The sequence below is a fragment of the Leopardus geoffroyi genome, chromosome D2 (genome assembly GCF_018350155.1).
Source record: "Leopardus geoffroyi isolate Oge1 chromosome D2, O.geoffroyi_Oge1_pat1.0, whole genome shotgun sequence".
Taxonomy (NCBI): domain Eukaryota; kingdom Metazoa; phylum Chordata; class Mammalia; order Carnivora; family Felidae; genus Leopardus; species Leopardus geoffroyi.
This window is the reverse complement of record NC_059334.1, coordinates 23,192,712-23,214,047: the sequence shown is the minus strand read 5'-3', so window position 1 is coordinate 23,214,047 and position 21,336 is coordinate 23,192,712. Positions and strand designations below refer to the sequence as shown.

The window sequence follows — 21,336 nt, the reverse complement described above, 5'->3', positions numbered from 1 at the left end:
TTGTTATTATTGAAGGGGGTGTGGTCGCCCAGCAGCCTGCAAGAGCGGTTTCAGGGGGAGTAAAACAAGAGAAAAATGATTGTTTGATCTGGATTTGGAGAAAGCTTTAAAATGTCCCTTTTCCAAGTTAAAATTTCATTATCAAAAATTGTGAAGGCAGAAACTGGTTAGTAAAATAATGTTTGTACTTCTGAGGATTTTAAAATAAATACATTCAACTCTTCATTATTTTTCCTAGAAGAGGGAATATTAAGGACAATCTAAATCATATACTCTGATCCCAAGTCAAGGAGACGTTTTTTAATTGCATGTGTTACTCTTAATAGATTTGCCATCTTACCTATATCATTTTGGCTAATATTTAAATTAATTTGCACATGATAAGCTCAGACTAATCATTCAAAATGTTGCTCCCCAAAGCCATTTAAGCTGCAAAGCAGATGAGTTTATCAGAAATAATTCATGAAGCAACCTGCCTCCACAAAGCTGACCGAGAACACCGAAGACGGGACCATAAGGGCTCTGGGGTCAGACCGTTGAGGTTCCCATCCCTGCTGCCTCCTGTGACTAGCTTTGTGACCACATTTCTTTGCTTCTCCAAACCTCAGTTTCTCCCAATCTGTAAAATAGAACTAATAATCTCCCTTACCTCCAAGGGCATGGGCATAGAGTTCTCACGTGGTTTCCGGTACCCAGTTAAGCGCCACATAGAATTCTGTGACCTCAGTGTCGTCTTCATCTTATCAGTATATTATTTAATATATGCATAAAGAATTTATTTCAGGAAAACATCTAAAAATGTGAGAGATATTTATGATCTTTAGTCACATCTTAATTTATTTATTTATACAGCGAGGGCTATTTAGAGCATTTTCCAAACCACAGAGTACAGAGTACAGTGTTCTTATTTCAAAGAATTTCTAATCCCAATTTTCATTATGTGTTGCTTTCTCCAGCTCATCTATCTTCAACTTTTACAGGGTGATTGGTGCCTTTCTAGAGAGCTTTGGGTTTCAAACTATATATTAAAGCGTCTGGGCCCTAGAATTTAGTTGGCTCATAAACCTACAGTACAGAACAATAAGGATTGGTTTAAGGTACGTTATAGTTACATGTATGGCAGTTATATTTTATTTGGTCTGTGCTGAGTACCTTGAGGGCATGTCCCATTGTGCCTTCAAGATGGTAGACTCAAATATTTATTGAATGAATTTAGTGTATAGTAAAATACATCGCGTTCTTTTTCTGAGGATACTTTTCCCTCACGTTAGGAATTTTAACTCCTAAAAGAATGAAAACAAGGAAAAGACTTCTAACTTTCATGCATAAGATCATTAGTCTGATATTTCTAGACTGAAGTACTGAAAGTGAATTCGGACATCTACCATTCATATTTCTATTTCCTAGAACAACATTTCCCTTAAGGTCTTCAGATTAGCTGCTCCCTCCATCTCAAATGTTCTCCCCTCAGATATTGCTTATGTTCATTTTTTTGTTGTCTATTCTCATCCCCACTGGACTAGAAGTGCCCTATGGTCAGAGGTCAAGCCTACCTGTTTACTGCTGTCTACTGCTCTAAATGCTACTGAGTATCTATTACAGTGCCAGGCACTTAGTAGGCAGTCAGTAAATATTCTGTCAATTAATTGAATGTCAGAAGACCAATATTTGGTCTTCTACTGTCATCCCAATGCAGAGCAGTAATTTTTTTATACCTTTTGGGTCAAAATCACCTTTCAGAATTGGATTAAAATCATGAAGTGCCTCATTAATGAAATTTTACATGCTCAAAATTTTGCACATAATTTGAGTCCACGGACCACAGGTTAGGAATCCCAGTTCTAAAAAAAAAAAAAATATATATATATATATTTAATATCTAAAAAAATATATATATATTTAATATTTCAGTTAGATTTTCTTTATATATATGTATATATATGTATATATGTATATATATACACATATATGTATGTATATATATGTATATATATACACATATATGTATGTATATATATGTATATATATAAAGAAAATCTAACTGAAATATTAAACTAAATATCACAAAAATTTAATTACTATGAATCCCAATGTGTTAATATTCATGCATCTATAGTAATACTATCGTAATAAATTATATGTTGCCTTGGGAAAATTGTGCAACCCTCCAAAGGGAAAAAAAGGCTATCTATAAATGTTGAATGTTTTATTTATATGCTGGAAAGGATTTAAGGCTTATAGAGAAAGGCTAATAAAAATACATACTGTACAGCAATATAAAATATATTTCAAATAGGTATGAAAAAATAAGTCAAAGGAAAAAAATAAGGCTAAGAACGTAAGATGGGGCCAGTAGAGAGATTCATACTCAAAATTTATGCCATGAAATTCAACACTCTTGCTAGAAGATAGTAACAAATTTTGTTCTCAGTTTTTTAGCAGCCAATGTGAAGGAGAAAAATATAATCAGTTATGTCTTGCAGAGGGCCATATTTTATATATACTTAAATATGAATACCTGTATGTGTATTTAACAGCAAACTGGTTCTTAAAAGAAGGAAGTTTTATTATCATAATAAGGAATAGTGATTGTATTTCCAACGTTTGTTTATGGCAAGTGTCTTCGTACCTGAGCTTGAAATAACCTATAAGAAATGTTCACAAATAACTGGCACTTTGGACATTTATGATTAAGATGTAATAACCTTCTGTTCTTTTTGTTAGCAGGCCTTACAGAAAGAAGCCTCCTTAGGGCAGTAAGACCGCACAGAACTAAGAAGGGGAGGGGTGGGGACAGATGAGGAAAACCGTTTTCTCCATTGTCTTATACCCCATCACTTCCTGCAGCACCCCACCCTTTCCTCTGCTGGACACTATTTAAATAAGGTGCCTGAAGCTCTCTTTCTCCCCTTTAAGGCATATGCACCTAGGATGTTGACTAATGTAAGTTATTCCCCCTAACCTTAGTTTCCTTGGATAACAGTCTGTCAGGGACTTCTATGCCTTCTCTGAGAGAGCAAATACAATAACTAGCTTCTCAGAACATTATGTGGATTTGTGGCATTCTCTGAGGGGCTATAAATGGATCACATTGACAGCTTTATTTGTCATTCTTAAATGGAATGTGTTTTTCCCCCTTTGAGTTAAATCAAAATCAGATGGCATTTCTTATTTCATTGTGGAATGTTTTTAGTCTCATAATTGCAAAATTACATTCATAACTGATACTATGCTAATTTACAAAATTTGTGTTTTATTATTGGGGAGTTCCTATTTGGAAAGTCAGTGAGGGAAAACAACTTATGCAACATTTTCAGTTTGCCTATTTATTGAGATCCTGATATAGTTGCTAGAATCCTGTTGCCATATGGAAGTAGAGACAATTATATTGCATGAAATGACATGGATTTTAGAAGGAAGGATATAAAAAGGCATAACCAGCAGAATATCCACAATCCAGAGACTAAAACATTCTTGAAACCTCTTCTCTCTTTTGCCTCCCCAGCGTGTCCCTGGTCTCAGTCATCCCTTCCTCTCCTTGCAATGGCTCTTGTTCAACATATGCAGGGGCAAAAATCTCAAGAATAGGGTTGGCAAGTACTACTTTCATACCATGGCATACTTCTTACATGCTAAAGCAGTTGCTTGGGCCCAAGTGAAGTTTTTCATTCAAAAAATCCCTATCAACCTTAGCTTGACAATAGCTAGGCCTCCAGGATCCTGTGAGTCTTCTTTAACATATGAATAGCCTTTTGGACACTTCCTCTAGTCTTTACCTCCCCTAACTCCCAAGTATACAATCAATCTGCCCATGGGTCCTCTCCCCATGCTTTAATAAAACCACCTTTTGTACCCAATTAAACAAACAAACAAACAAACAAAAAAATCCCCGTCACTTCCATCTACCCACTACTAAATCTGTATGAGAAAGGAAGCACTCCTACTTTAATTTCTTAAATCCTCTAAAAGTTCCCAATGCTCTTTTACTGATCTCAATACTGTGCTTATCTTTAGAATTTTCAAACGCTATGCAATGGGTAGGCTTTTCTCGCTGAATTTATATGTGTTTATTTTCATACTCATTTTATACACATGCCTTTGATAAAGTCAACTTTACTGAGTACCCGCTATGTCTGGACTCTCAGCATACAATGAACTGCATCAGGTATCCCCTGCCCTCATTGGGCCTACAGGCTTGTAGGGAAGACAGACAATAAAAGGATGACACAAATAGGTATGAAACTGACACTCTTCTAAATATGCCACAAAGAAGAGACACAAGGTTCTGGAAAATGAGATCTAAACGATATGAGTCAACTAGACAAGGAGTACAGGCAGAAGGCATGACGTGGAAGGGATGGAAAGCCATGATGTATGGAAAGCAGAAAGAAGAAGCAATGTGAGAAACTGGAGGAAAATCAAGTGGTTGGAGTACAGAGGGCAGGGGTGAACAGCTGGAGTCTAGAGATGTGATCAGGGGCCATCACCATGAAAGGCTTTTTAGCCATAGAGAATAATATGTATTTATCCTAGGGACCAATGTGAAGGTTGGGGGAGGGGAAGGGAAATTGTAATTAGTTACATCATCTATTCGGTATTTCAAAAAAATATTTCTGGCTAGAATGCAGACTATGGGTTGGCAAGGGGAATAGTGATGCAAACCAGTTAAACATTTTCAGCATAGAGATACTGATAGCATGGCCAAGGGGAGGAAGGATGAGATGTTCATGATTTCTAAAAAGTGAATGGATTCAAGAGACATAGAGGAGGTAAACTGACAGGCCATCTTCTGCAATATTTATGTGGAGCCCACAAGAAGTGTCAGGTAACGCTAGAGGAGAAAAACAAGTTTGCAAAGACAGATGCTAAGTTCAGTTGGACACGTGGAGTTTGAGTTCTTCAGGAAACATTACAGGACAGAGCAAAAAAGACATTGGATTATGGGTGTGTAGCTTGTCAGAAAGCTCTACAGTTTGGATATAAACTCGTGACACATCTTTAATTCATAGTTGTGGATATGATGGATATGATCCATAGATGGATATGACTGCCTAGAGAAAGATTATAAAGTGAGTGGTAGAAGAGAATGCTAGGACCAAAGTCTTAAGAAATTCAAATCCATGCATCCAAGTAGTGAAGGATGAGCCTTAAAGGATGAAACAAGGGATAGTGAGAGAAATAGAAGGAAACCCTGGAAACTGCTGGATCATGGCTGGGAGGTGGGGAGGGGAAGGGAGCAAGGATTTCATTTCAGGAGGGTGGGAGTGGTCAGTTGGCTTGAATGTGGAAGATTGAGAACTGTTTATTTTATTTAGCAAGAGTGGAGAGCACTGATCAGGAGAGAATTGTTTTGAATTAAAATAAAAAGAAATCAGGGGTGCCTGGGTGGCTCAGTCGGTTAAGCGTCTGACTTCAGCTCAGGTCACGATCTCGCGGTCCGCGAGTTCGAGCCCCGCTTCGGTCTCTGGGCTGATGGCTCAGAGCCTGGAGCCTGCTTCAGATTCTGTGTCTCCCTCTCTCTCTGCCCCTCCCCCGTTCATGCTCTGTCTCTCTCTGTCTCAAAAATAAATAAACGTTAAAAAAAATTTTTTTAGGGGCGCCTGGGTGGCGCAGTCGGTTGGGCGTCCGACTTCAGCCAGGTCACGATCTCGCGGTCCGTGAGTTCGAGCCCCGCGTCGGGCTCTGGGCTGATGGCTCGGAGCCTGGAGCCTGTTTCGGATTCTGTGTCTCCCTCTCTCTCTGCCCCTCCCCCGTTCATGCTCTGTCTCTCTCTGTCCCCAAAATAAATAAACGTTGAAAAAAAAATTTTTTTTAATAAAATAAAAAGAAATCACTAAGTGATATGTATGGGAAATAGAGTTATAACTAGTTCTATTTGTGGTCATGCCTGTTTGAGAATATTTCACATTTCATATTTTACATCTCTCTTAACATGATACTTGGGGAGCCAGCATGATAGACAGGAAAGTCATTTTGACATGCTGTTGACCATTATAGAGAAGAACTGGGGTGGATTTTGACAATAGAAGAGTCGAGGTCCTGGGGTCTGAACTGGAGAGAAAATAGGAACCTGACAGCAAGGAATTTTATGAGCACAACACTGCCTGTTCCTCCACCCAGTGGTGCTAGTGTGACCAGTAAATAAAACAAATGTTCACAAAGCAGTGTTGACTCGCCTCACCCACTTGCTGGCACCCCTGTGTTATAGAAGGAGGCTGTGGGCTGACACATTGTACGGCACATTCTCGGCAACTTCTTTGAGGTGAACTTCAACTTCTCTCCCTGCACCTGCTACCACACAAAAGTCTGAGCATGCCCACTGGTGGGGGTGGGAGGTGGGGAGCAGCAGGGAGACCGCAGAGTAGAAGTTAATACCTCAGCCAGTGAACGCTGTGAGGAGACAAAGGTCAGATTGCAGAGGTGTGAGCTGCCAATGGGAGGTTAAGAAAAGAAAGATGACTATTGGTAATTACTTGCAGTAGTCTGGCTAGAAAGATGAAGCAAGAGATTGGAGGGCAGCTGGAAAGAGGTAACTGGATAAGCAACCACTTAATCAACAAATATTAAAATATCTTACATGTGTCTAGTGCTAAGAAAGGCACCAGGAAGAAATTTTCCAGCCTTAATGGAAGATCTGCCATAAGATCTATTTCTCGAATGCATAATGACTAAATATTTTGTGATCTGATTCGTTGAAACAAATGCAACATCTTCCCTCAGATGTAAACCTTACTTGATCTTTATGAAATGATCAAATAAGTTTGTGTTAAGATAAAAAAGAGAAAAAGAACATGTCTACCTGTACTTTTTTTCCCCCTCATCCTCTCTCCTTTCATTCCTTCTGTGTCCCAAATTTGGACAGTTCTGTTACTATCACTTATTCAGGAAATACCTTCCAGGATGGTGTTCTTAAGCCTATGTTCAGAGCGTCTCATAGTACTATTTGATGTTTAGAAATCATCTAATGTATAATTCATAGAGCACTCACATATTGGAGTATTGAATATTACTACCCCATGGAAGTTAGAAATGTGAATAAAGCGGTATTCCCCTGGCCAGATTATAAGCTTTATGAGGGTTCTTGGCCCTGCTCTATTTAGAACTATCGAAAATAAAGTCAGAGTACTATAAATGGGATTTTTGTAGTTAGGTTGCAATTAAGAATCCTTGGGTAGGCAGAGAAAGGTACAATAAATTCTTACACAAGAATTCAGGAAGATCCCTGAAAGAGGTAATATTGGAACTGGGTGTTAAAAGATGAGACTTTCAGATAGCAGAAAGCTAGTAAGCAAAATCGCAGTGGCAGAAAACTACTTTTTGGAGGAGCCAGAAGAGCGAGGAGAAATGGTTTGGTATGGTTAGAGAGGCTGTGTGGAAAGCAGTAAACGCACAGATCTGGGATCCTGGAAAGCTCTGCTGAGGAGTCCTAGACTTGATCCTACAGTGACTGGAAGTGTTAGAAGTTTTCAGGCAAGTGGGGAAGCATGAGGTTTAGGAAGAAAACTGGGACCATCAGGAAAATTACGAATCAACGGGGACTGGAAGCAGGGAGTACATGAGATGGGAGGCCCCTGTCTGGATGGGAGATAGATGGTGGATGGTGGGTGAATTTCTGCCATGACGACAGCCTTGAACACGGAAAGGGGAAGTCGAGCTTCTTGTGCACGAAGTGGTTATAATCAGCTGGAGGTGTGTGTTTGGGAGGTGTGGTGATGGGGTAGAATGAAGAGGACGCCAGGTGTTCAAGCCAGGGAGAGGGACAATGCCACTGGTATTAGGTATGAAAGAAAAGCAAATTCAGGAGATGATGGGGATGAGGATCTAGCTAGAAAGCGTGAAAAAAGGTATTAAGACATTTAAGTCATGGGTGTAAATGAAATTGCTTCTAAGTGGAGAACCTTGGTGAAGGCCCACATTTAAGGAAGGGAGAAGAGCCAGAAGGAAAATTTGAGGCATTTCCTACAAGATTAGAAGTGAGATTTCAAGGAAGCCAAGAAAAAGCTTCAAGGAAAAGGACTCATGTTGTGATAGGTTTCATTGATAGAGCTGACCCTTGAATAACATGGGTTTGAAATGCAGGAGTCCACTAATATGCAGATTTTTTTTATAAATACAGTACAGTACTATAAATGTATTTTCTCTGCCTTATGATTTTCTTTCTCTAGCTTATGTTATGAGAATACAGTATATAATACATGTAACATATGTTATCTGTGAGGCTTCCAGTCAACAGTAGGCTATTTGTATTTAAGTTTTGGGGAAGTCAAAAGTTATATGCAGATTTGTGACTGCACAGGGTCAGCACCCCCTAACCCCTCCATTGTTCAGGGTTCAAGTGTATAATCATTTGGTTGTATCATTCTTTCTTCCCTTCTGGATTGGCCCCAGGAAATGGGCTGTGCAGCTGCCAGTGTTGTATCACGTCTAGGTTCACACTTCAGGCTTGCAGCTCTACCCACTATTTACTAATGAGCAGTGACTGGCCTAGAGTCATCAGCAGTCAGTGACTTCCTTGGGAAACTCCTCCCAACTACTGAGAGTGTGTGTGTGTGTGTGTGTGTGTGTGTGTGTGTTAGGAAGGCACAACAAGGGAGGAGAGCCGGGTTTATATTTAGGATTTCCATAATTCAAGCTTCATGTTTGTCTCTAGGAGTAATACGATTTTATAGCAATAATAACTACCTCCAAGCATAAGTATTGTTTTGCCCTTCATTTTTCATGGTAGGTAGTCATTCCCGCTTTTGTTAAATAGTTGATTTTATTTCACTGTTCGTGTATCCTGTTTTCCATGAAATTTTTTTCCATGAATTTTGCGTCAGGAATATTTCTTTGAGGGAAGTAATGCATTTTTTCTCCTAACTATAGGTGTTATAGAAGAAATTATGTTCTCCTTTTACCTAAATTTCCAAGAAATTCAAATCGAAATGGTAACTTCAATTATTTCAACTGTTGACCAATATATAGGTAGCATAATGAACTTCCTTTCTTTTTCACTCTCAACCTTGTTATTTTTATTCATATTTCATGATTTTTCTTTTTGGAAGTCACCCCAAATCCTTAAAATGAAAAGCCAGGGCATAAATAAGTACGTTCGCTATTAACTAACTGTCTTTCCAGACATCATCTCACTTGATCGTCAGAACAAGCCATTGACTAGCTGGTCTTATTACTCCCACCAGAGCCATGAGGGAACAGAGTCTCAGTGAAGTTAAGGACATAAAGTTCACCCAGACAAATACTGAGTGGAATTCAACCCTGGGGCATCTTTCTCTAGTGGCAGAGTGGTCATTTCAGCCTATGTGGCTCCAACTTCTGTGGGCAGCTGGCCTATGTGTACATGGCATATGGCTGGCTGGGATAGCTCTTGTTCCAATGAAAACTAATCACTGACATATGAAACTAGTCTTGTTTTGAGCAGTTTTCTTCTTGATGATGAAATAGTCCATGTTTGTATGTCCTCCCCAGATTTTATAACATTCAAGAAGCACATGAAAGAGGCCTCTCATCCAGTATTCTTGATTAAGTTATGAAAATGGAATTGAAGCTTATGTTCCCCCTTCGTACGGTAAGTAACTATGAATTTGGGTAACAGAATTGCCTTTCCCCTCCTCCTAATTTCCTCACGGTATTTACAAAAGAAATGGAAATGCTCCTGGTATGAAGGTAGCATGACTTGTGAATAATATCCAGATTTGTCTTCAGCATATTTCATTAAAAAGGAGAATTTCCATTTTTTCAGTTCAGTTGTGGTTTTTATAAATTCTAGTTTAACATGTTTTATCTGGTTTAGAATTGGAGTCATTTTGAACTACATACGAGTTTTGGTAATTAACATAACTCTTCTACCCACTTTATATACACTTGTAATTCTCTAGTGAAAACTGACATGTGGACTGTGAACATGGCCACATACAAGGAAGGTTTAGAACTGCCAGGTTGCTGTGCAGGGGCATTTCTCTTCATCCCAGAAGCCCTAGCTTGGAGCATCCACCCCCATTTGGCCTGGGCACTAACTGTCTTTAACTGGAAAGACATATCACCTTGCAAGTGATTAGAACTGACTCATCCCACATGAACAAAATCAGGTTTTAAAGAAAGGGCAACATTATCAAGTTCTTCTAGATATTGTGCCTGAAGGATTTAAAAATGATTTGAGACAGTTGATTCCTTTGTCCACCTACAAAATCATCTGTTATTTTCACTCTTCACTATATTTTATTTTTCTTTATATGTGCTAATGCATGTTTAAAGGAAAAATTCTATATGTATAGTTGTGAATATTCATTAATAAATTTCATTCATTGTAACAAATTAGGGAGGGAGGCATATGTGAATTTGTGGGGAGGCTGAATTACAGATAACTTTTAAATAAATGTGGCTTTTATTCTTTAAACTACATGTAGTAACTTCAACAAAACATTACAAAGTAGAAATCCTTAAGGAGACCTGTAATAATAAATCATATGAACATTTTGTTATTAGCATATAGATTGGATGTGTGTAGGAGCTTGTAAAGTGCCTGAGGTTCACTGAAAATAGTTTATTCTGTGTCTAAAAAGTGTATGCAAGATTGAAAATAAATGTTTAAAACACCATATATTACCTACCTATAAGTAAAGTGTTTGCAAAGCAAAGGTAAACATCAGCCCAGCTCATGAACAAATTATCAAAAGATTTTAAATTTATTGAAGCCGTAAATTAATGAGATATTACCATGTGTGCATAAATAACTTAAAGAATAAAATTTGCTGATCCTTCTCTCATATGGATATTTGTGCTAATGAATCAGGATCCTATTTACTCTATTAGTCCCCAAAGTAATTGCTTATTTGAAGAAGTTCTGTCTTATGGGTTTTCAGTTAATTAAATCCATTTGCATTTTATGCACACATTTTAAATTCTCAAGTCCTATTTTTCATAAGCCAGATTCAAATATGTTCATGTAATAATACCTCTCATTAAGGCATTAGTCTTTCATTTTTAAAGGAACTTTCAGAATAGCCATATGCATAAAATGGTTATTAATGAAATTCAATCAATATTTTAGAAAAGTCAACCCATTAAATGGTTTTTTTTTTAGTTTAAATTTTCCTATTTGTAATGGTGATTACTATGCTGAACATACTTCCAATTTCTAATTTTTTGGTTAGCTTAATTTATTCAATGATTTTTTTTTTTTTGCTTTGATTTTGCATGGCAGTTTTTAACTTCTAATACGCCTTTAGAATTACAAGCGACCTTTTCTCAAAGGGTGGTTTTTTTCAAGGTATGTGCATATTAACTGATTGATCTGGCCAACCCAGTTGGGAGATCACTAAAACACGAAGCAAAGCTTTTCTAAATCTAATACTAAAGAACAAGTATAATAATTCAACAAGTTAGGGATATTTTTTAAGGGTTTGTTTTCTCTTAGTTTTCAAATATTTGAGAAGTTGTGAATTAAAGTGCGTAAGTGATAAAAATTGTAAATGCCTTTGTTGTATCCAAACTGTAGAAATTTTTCCATGCTGCCCAAGTTTGGAAGCTTGAAAATGCTACTGAATTTAGGAGAGTAGAAAAAGTAGATGGAAGAGAGGCCAGGAAGCGCCTCACAGGATATACACAGTGGGCCCAGGATCTAAGACCCAAGTACTTGGCAAGGCCAGATGCTGGGAAAGGCATCCAGGGGCACAATCTGGAAAGGTGATCTGGAAATCCAGTTCTGAAATCATACCTAACTGAACTATCTCTAGATGGTTATTACATGTCACCCCATTTATAGTTTATCTAGCTTATTAGTTCCTCTTTGCAAAAAAGACACAAAATGCAGAGTCTGGATACATTTGGGTACCAATTCCAGCCTAAGTTTATAGCAGAATCAAAAAAGGATAGAGTATCCAAATGGACAAAGAAAGAAAAGGAAGCAAGGGAGGGAGGGAAAGAGGAAGGATATCCTAAAATCAGGATAAGTATGAATTATTTTGATCTTTTTGGCAATATTGGACAATAATGTACTTTTATTGACATCTAACATGAGATATAAGTATAAAATGGAGAACAATTTTTGATACACTTTAAAATTCCTACACTTTATAGTAAAAGAAGCAATTTTCATTCAATTAAGTTTTATTAATTCATTTAAGTCATGATCTATGTAAAACATAATGCCAATAGTATCCTAAGAAGATAACATTTTCTTTGTAGTTGGAATCGCCCTAAGGAAGCATTTCTTCTCATTTAGACAAAGTAGAAATAAAGCACATGTATTACCACTCGTATAAATTTTTAATACTGAATAAAATATTAGTGTTTAGTGTAATATTGATTCTCAACATAATACTCCTCCATAATAGCATGCTAATTGGTTAGAATTAAATCAGACAGATTCAAAAACCCTGAGAACAGACCATCTAACACTTGTAATTTTTTTTCATTAGTTTCCAGAACTCCAATTAAAATGGAATTAATCTGCCAAATAAAAGGCCATGGCGCAATAAAAGTTCCACATACTATGTCATGTGCATGCCTTCCTCCCTCCCAGGGCCACACCCCACAACAAGATACAGAAGTGAAGATCACTTGTGAGTTCGAACCACATAGTAACAGCCTTCAAAAGAGGCAGGCAATCTATGTGCATTCCAGCTCTATAATTTATTAACTGTGAGACCTTAGGCATTTTACTTGAAACTCACAGAGCCACAGTTTCCTCATCAATAATATTACTAGTCTAATAGTACCAACCTCCTAAAGTTATTGAGGAAGTAAAACAGAGGTTCGTTTAAACTAGGGGTGATTTTTTTTTTCCCACCAGGAGACATTTGGTAATGCCTGGAGATGATTTGGCCTGTCCCAACTGGAGGCAGTGGGTGTGATATGGGCATTTGGGGAGTAGAAGCCAAGGACGATGCTATACAAGATGCACAGGACAGCCCCCCAAAATAGAGTCCACTGGTCCAAAGGTCAATAGTGCCAAGACTGAGAAACACTGGAGAACAGTGAAGTCATGTATGTAATGAGCATAATGTCTGAAATACAGTAGGCCCTCAAAAAATATTAGTATAATTACATTGTTATTGTTGTCATTATTTGTTTGATAAGAAACTCCAAATCACCCTGGTGGTATCAGGACTGGGTACTACAAGCAATTCAGTAAGCCCATTGCAGTACAATAACGCCTATCTGCTAAGTCATCAGATGGACTGTCCAATTTTAGGTGCCTTCAGGAATGGACTGACCCACTTAATGCCTGACTAGTCTACCAAACTCACAGATAGGATTGTACCAAAGTCCATGGGCTATCATTTAATTTGTACCTTATTAGAAATTAGGAAAAAAAACAGGAAAAGACAAATAAAAAGTAACTTATTGTACCAGGTGACTATTACTTTCTAACTCTTGCTATTAGTAATGGCTCATGAATCTCCTGATGATCATTTTTTTTAATTTTTTTTTTAAGTTTATTTATTTTTGAGACAGAGAGAGACAGAGCATGAATGGGAGAGGGTCAGAGAGAGAGGGAGACACAGAATCCGAAACAGGCTCCAGGCTCTGAGAGGTCAGCACAGAGCCCGACGCGGGGCTCAAACTCATGGACCGTGAGATCATGACCTGAGCTGGAGTCGGACGCTTAACCGACTGAGCCACCCAGGCGCCCCTTGATGATCATTTACTTTACAAAATAAGTTGATGTCTGGACATCATTTGTCTGGCAAATGGAAATATGGTCTTCTGGTTAACATAAGATCTTGACTATATATGGTACACAAATGTTATCAATTTTAAAACAAATTGAATGCAACAAAATAGTTTTAGCTTTATGTTAAAACAGTTTAGAGAGGGAAAACTCTTGCTTAATGCAAAACCTTCAAGGTCAAAGAGACCTGAATTTGAATTTCAGCTTTATGACCTTCAAGCTGTGTGACCGTGAATGGTTTGTCTTCTCTGAGCTCAGTTTCCTCATCTGTTTAATAGACAGAAAATTATGTCACAGGGTTGTTGAGAGAATTAAATGATACATGCAGCATTTGACATTTATCAGTAGTGAATAATTATTACCATTTCTTCTGGAGACCTTGCATTGCCTTGAGGTTGTTATCATAGCCACTGGTTTTTATTGTAAGAATGGTAACTATGATGTGTAGATACTTTTTATTAACAGAGGAAGCCCAAAATAATCCATAGCCTCAATAAACAAAAAATCTTAGACTTACTTCAATAAAAGTGATTTAAGAAGAAAAAAGAAAAGGTACATATTATACATGGAATTTCCCAGTGAGAATTTTTTTTTAAGGAAAAGATGGATTTCCTAAATTAAAGAATGAATGATGTGCACATCTTTCCGGCATATTTTAATATAGTTGATAATCCACTTTTTAATTAGCCACCTAATTATAATTCAATAGAAATTTCCCTAGGTGAATGTAGTAACCTACTTCAGAGAGAGAAATGGAGCTCTGAGTGGGCGCTCCTACTGTGAATTTTGACACCTTTTCAGGTTCAATTTGTTCTAAGGCTAACTGGCCCAGGAGAGATGGGGAGAGCTGTGTTTCATAACCTAATAATTCCCACTGCCAGGAAGGTTGACAATAAGGCCAAGTTCACCTTTCATTGGTATTTTTATTTTTCTCTTTTCTTTGTTCCCTGGAGAAGACCCAACTCTTTTTTTTTTTTTTTTGTGCTCCCATCATTCAAATGTTTTAAATTTGAAAACAAAAACATTTACGCATAATCCAAACTACACCCTCCTTCATTTTCTTGGGAGTTTGGTGTCTTCTCAACTCAGGTTTCCCTTACTTCCAGCTCCTGAGAAGCAGGAGGCTGGAAGACATGTGAGGAGACCATCTCAAGGTTTAATTCCACAACCCAGACTGTGCCAAGGAGGGAGATGACTTTTTAATCTATTCCTTAGCAATAGATGTTTGAATTTCTCAATCCTTAATATACTTTTTATCATTAGTTGCTCATCACCTTAGTCTAAAATATTTTCAAACTCACCAACTTTTGCTTTATTAATTGATTAATAAATTGATTGCTTTATTAAATCTCTCTTCCAACCAGTTTTAGCTTTGTGTAATTACAACTTCAATATATTTGAATGTAATTATATACTATTGTCTCTCATTAATTTCTGGCTCATATCCATTAAACATATACAGACAAGAGAGGTGAACTTCTCACTTTAATTATTTCCTTGCTTTCACCCCTTGCCTCCTACAGTCTATTTTCAATAAAGTATGAGTCAGATAATTTTGTTCCTTGACTCAGAACTCTCCAGTAGATCCACTTCAATCTGAGTAAAAGCTAGAGCCTAATGATGGTCCTCAATGCCATATATGTGACCACCATGACCACCATCTCCTGCCCCAACTCGTACATTCACTCCACTCTAATTATTCTGGTTTCCTTACAGTTCTGTCGCTTTACCAGACATATCTCTGTCTCAGGGCCTTTGCACTTGCTATTTCTTGTCTGAGACAGTCTTCCCCCAGGACTACACATGATTTACTCTCTCATCTCCTTCAAGTCTTTGTTCAAATGTCAACTTCTCAATGAGACCTTCACTGACCACTCTTCTAAAAATGAAACCCCTTCCTTTAAAAAAAAAAAAGGGCGGGGAGGCTGGGTAGCTCAGCCAGTTAAGCATCTGACTTCGGCTCTGGTCATGATCTCGCAGCTCCTGAGTTCAAGCCCCACATCGAGCTCTCTGCTGTCAAGGCAGAGACCACTTGGGATCCTGTCTTCTTCTCTCTCTGCCTCTGCCCCTCCCCCATTTGCACACATGCTCCTGCACTCGCGCACTGTCTCTCTCTCAAAAATAAGCGTGTTTGTTTTTGAGAGAGAGAAAGAGATGGGGGTGGGGAGAGGCAGGGAGAAAGGGGGCACAGAGGATCCAAAGTAGGCTCTTCACTGTCAACAGAAGAGCCCAATGTGGGGCTCAAACTCATGAACCATGAGAACATAACCTGAGCTGCAGTCAGACTCTTAACCAATTGAGTCACCCAGGCATGCCCCCAAAATTTTTTTTTAAATAAAAAATAAATGAAAAAAAATGTAACCCCTTCCCACACTATTTTCCTTCCTTGGTTTATTTTTCTCCATAATACTGGTCACTCTCTAATAATTTCTGTGGTTTTCTTATTTATTTATTTATTTTCTGTCTCCCTCCACTAGAATGTAAGCTTCATGAGAGCAGCAATTTTTGTTATTTTTGACCAAGCACCTACTCCAATGCCTAGTATCTGGCAGACACTTGACAGATATTAGTTAAACTGAATTGAAGTAAAATTACACTTATTGACCTTATTTCATTTCCCTCAAAGCTTTCATTTCCCTTCTGTTAGTCCTTATCTTCTCGTGTTCTGCCATTATAGCTCCTATAGGACATCTTTGATCCCCCAACCCCCAGGTGGATTTTGGAAATGGAAGAAACAGTTTAACTGTGCTTCCTTTTCACTGATCACTGACAAGCTTTACTGGGATAAGTTTGCATTTTAGCCATATTCCTTTCCTATTAGATGAGGAGATTGTTATCACCAAAATGGTGAACTGACCGGGATAAATTAGATTCCTGATCAGAACACTCCTGGGTGAATCTTGATGGAAAAGAGAGGGAGAGAGGGAGAGAGGGAGAGAGGGAGAGAGAGATGGAAATGCTAAGCTCTATAAATAGGTATCCTTTTCTTAGCACACATGTTCCTAGCATAAATATTAGATCCTTAAACCTGATTCAAGAAAATACGTACTTCCTGATGACAAGAAAGCCATAAATATAGTTCATGACCAAAGATTAGTCACTGTTTATTATTGCTGGTGACACATGATACGTTGGGGAGATCTGGCAATATTTCAGACATCTCCAGTCAGCCATTTATCATTTCACAGTGGAAGATGAGGAGGTATTTCTATATTAACAGCCCCTGTAATAAGGGAGTGAGTGAAGAAACATCTGATGTGTTTTATCATTGAGAGTCAAAGGGACACTGACAATGTTAAAAATGTGCTGAGTAGATTACAGGTTTTGTACAAGTTGGTCTTCTAAACAAGAAGACTCCTTTTTTAAAAAAGTAGTAGAAGAAAAAAGGAACTATGTTCTACGTTGCTTACTTCTCCCTTGTGCCCCTGAATGATATTTCTAGACTTGAGAAACTGTTTCTGAGAAACAGAAGCTTGATTTGTCTCCAAAGCCTCTAACATTCTGAGCAGCATGATGGTCTGGAGACCCTGCTGCTTCAGGCCATGCTGCGGTCCCAGCACAGGATTACCCTGCAGTTATGCAACAGAGACCCAAGGCACCTGCCCTCCACCCAGTGTAACAATGTTTCCCTATTTCAACCTAAAATTTAGAATAAATCAAGGCACATAGCATGTTAACAACTTCCACCTGATTAAAAAATTCAAGCCTATGTTCCCTTCATAACTACTATGGCCATGCAAGTGAAAGACATAAAGCTCTCTGGGAGAGGATTTTAAAAAGGGGCTTGGGGATGTGAATGGCCAAGAACTGTATCTTAGAAATGGTGGGAGTGAGCCACTGAAAAGTTTTTAACATAACCAATAACTTCTGCAATGCTCTGCAGAATTCTGAAGACACCATTAAAAATTAAATAAAAAGCCTCAGCTTGGTTTTGTGTGTGCTTCAATAGGCAAAAAGATATATTTAATGCAGAGGGTGTTGAATCTGAATTAGTACAAATATTATTAATTTAATGTTCATACTGCATTTTATGGTTTATAAACTGCTTAGCAATAATTTTATATATTTTTCCTCACAGCGCCACTGTAAAATATATCGGTATTTTATTTTTCCCATTTTATAGATGAGGCAACCTTTAATAAGTGATCTATTTCTTTCCTGTGCATATTGGTTAACTGGTAAATGATTAATTTATGTCTGCATGAACTTCATCATGCAGAGTATTTATTTTAGTGTGAGTTGGTATTTATTTTACCGACAAAGCATTACAGTATCCAATTATATATGCATGTTTTAAAGGCAGTAAAGCAGTCACCAGTAGTTAATGCAACATTAAGTCAGAGATTTTAAATCCACAGTAAATTCTGAGTGAGGGTATTTAAATCAAGCAGCGCCCTTTCTCCCTGCTCTCATCCATGTGGGTAAGCAATGGCCCTTCTATAAAATGACCACGTGGCATCCGTCCTGTGGCATGGAAAAGATGTGCTGAGATTTTCAGAGCTTAAAATCTTAACTGAAGAGAAATACCAAAAGGTTTATAATTACATCTGGCAAAAGTTCAAGAGTAAACAAATCTTATCATTTGTATCTGCCTATAGAATAACTTGCAATTGGGGGGCTTCTACCTTGCCTGTTTTTTCTTCCCTCTTTCTTATGTGCCTCCATTTTTTCCTTTCATTTTCTTTATCAGTTCTCCTTCACTAAGATGGTTGTTGTGGCTGCTGGTATGAACAAGTATAAGTAACCCCACACAAGTGATATATTAAGGCTTAATAAAAAGGATAACGTGTCTACAGTATTTGCATTCTCTCTCCATATTGCATTCTAGTGAGCTATCAGCAAAACTGCTTTTCAATGGGTGTGGCATATGAAGTCCAAGGTTCTCAAAATGCTCCCTAAGCACTAACTCAGCAATACCCTCTAATATCATTTCATACTTTACCCCTATAGAGGACAAAGCACCAAGAAGTTCATTCATCCATAAGTCAAATTTTTTAGCTAATTAGAAATATAATTTCTTTTCACAATAACTTATAACATATAATTTTCCTTTATTTATTGATCTCAAGACTCTTAAATTTAGCCAATAAAGCTAAGGATTTTTAAAATTCATTGCAAAGATTCCAGCCCTAATTTCACATGCAAAAGTCTAAATATTGGCATGTTAGCTGTCAAAGACAGATGATTTAAAACACATTGTGTGTGCTGGATACTTAAATGCTTCCAGATTCAGAAATTGTCTCTTTCAAACTTAAAATGTACTTAAAGACCCAGCAAGTGATACCAATTTTGTGAAAATATTTATATTATTAAAAGTTTGGGGGTCGCCTGGGTGGCTCAGTTAGTTAAGCATCTGACTCTTAACATCTCACAGTTCATGGAATCGAGCCCCACATAAGGCTCTGCACTGACAGTGTGGAGTCTGCTTGGGATTCTCTGTATCCCTCTCTTTCTTCCCCTCCCCTGCTCACACTTGCTCTTGCTCTCTCTCTCTCTATCTCTCTCAAAATAAATAAATATTATAAAAATTTTTTGTACACACTGAAATATAAACTCCATTACCTCAGATCTACTAGTAAGATAACATATTACGAAGTAATATTTTTTAAATTTATGTGATTTGCTGCTATGGGACCTACTGAACAGTATCTATGTATTCAGGACACAGATGTTTTAAAAATAAATCTGTAAAACAAGGAGCATTACCAGAGAGGAATGTCACTGAAGTAACATCCTCAGGCTTCCTGCTTAGAGATCAGTAATAAAAGGAATCAGCACCCCAGTGTGCTATTTTCTAACTCAGAATTAGATGGACTTGACCCTTAAATAAGCACAGTGGATTATTTTCATATAATGATTCCCACTCTCTCTCTCCATATATATATATATGTATATATATATATATATATATATATATACACACATATGTATATGTATATGCGTGTGTGTGTGTAAATGCACACACACATGGAGATTTTAGCCATCTTACTCTGTTATAAAAATAGAGAAAACATGTGTAATCAAAAGAAACATTTCAAGTATTAAAGTATAAATTAAATGTATGAAATACAGAAATTTCTTCCTTTTAAAAATCGTTCCATCTAATAAAATGTCCAAATGGAGTGCTATCATAGTTTCCTTACATGCCACAGTTCCAAAATCTAATACCCCAAGGCTTTTCCCAGTCCAAGACTTTCCCAAAGGCATTTATTATTCCCATTTACATTTATTTGACCCATATTGCATCTTCTAAATTGGATACATCATCTTCCCTGAGAACTCGGTGTCCTTACATAGCCTTACAGGAGAACTGTGAGTTATATCACTTTCTGATGCAACAATTAACTAAATGGGCAGAAAAGCGTAAGACTTCCTCACACTTCCTTGTTTTCCACCACCCACCCCTCACATAACATGAAACACAAGTGAGTGTCCCATTATTGTAAATGTTGAACTAGGCTTGATTCCCAGTTCTCAGTCTCGTAATCCCAGAATCCAATATTATGGTGTTTCTGTTTTCATCAATTGTCATCTTTTTATATAATTCTGTAAGCTTTTGCCAAAAAGAAACATTTCAAGGAGGGATTCTTATATGGAAAAACTGAAATATAATGTTCATGCTAAGGAAAAACATTTATTCTTTTTTAAAGAGAGAGCTTTTCACCAAGTATCATGATTTTCCAGAACTGCATAGATGGAGAAGTTGCACATTCACTTGGTAATCAGTTCATTGATTAGAATTCTTCTTCTCACCTACTTATGTGTATATATCTATACCTACAGGGAGAAAATACAGCAGTCAATATAACTCATTAGGTTGATGGATATATTTCTTATTATAAGTTAATATATTGGGATTTTTCTGTAAGGACGCTTTTTAATTACTATAAATATTGTCAATGAGATCATTTTAAAATTATAAAACTCTCAGCCACACGTACAGAGGTAAAAGTTCCATTTCTGGAACATGAGACTAAAAAGAGTCATTTCTCATCCATATTTGCTTTTAAAATATAGCCACTCCCATACATGCTATCACAATGCCTTCCCCACCCCACAGGAAAGGGAACTAATGCTTGTAAGAAATGATAGTCGATAGTCTTACACACTATCCTCAAAGAAAGTTATTTGTTCAGGTTCACCCAACCAGTAACTAACAGAGATTAAAACTCAGGTGTGATAGATGCCCTTTCAACTAAACTTATGTCTTTACTTAGAATCCACTAATAGCAACATAGGCTGTGACTAGGAGAAGCAGGTAAGTACTCCCTGGCTGCTAGAGAAAAACACTGATCCTACTGGCTGTTTCCTCTAAACAAGCCTAAACCCAAATCTCCCATCCAAGAAGTTGGTGTTCTCTATCTGGCGCTTTTATCTTCATGGACATGTGCAGAAACCTTGTCTGATGATTTAGCTATATATATATATTTTGGAGTCTGATTTTTAAAGTAATTCAACACAAAGACATTTGTTCATAGTAAACTTAAGAATGGATTGTATATTACCAGGGAACTGGAAAAGCAAAGAGAAATGATAATTATTTTACCAAGCAATTTCATAGCTGTCTTTCATTGTCTATTCATATCTATTTGGTCTGGCTAGTTATGAAACCAGCTCCCATTATTACATTTTGTTAATTGAAATATAGCTTTAGCTGTTCTCAA

At 37.3% G+C, this 21,336-nt stretch overlaps 1 protein-coding gene across 6 annotated transcripts in view; it reads left to right on the top strand.

Moving 5' to 3' along the window:
* RHOBTB1 (Rho related BTB domain containing 1) overlaps positions 1-21,336 on the top strand; it is a 122,295-nt gene that overhangs the window by 6,095 nt on the left and 94,864 nt on the right. For all 6 annotated transcript variants that reach the window (XM_045437528.1, XM_045437522.1, XM_045437527.1 and 3 more), the window contains exon 2: positions 9,466-9,565. The gene's annotated coding sequence lies outside the window, so the exon portion shown is untranslated. The remainder of the gene's footprint in view (positions 1-9,465; positions 9,566-21,336) is intronic.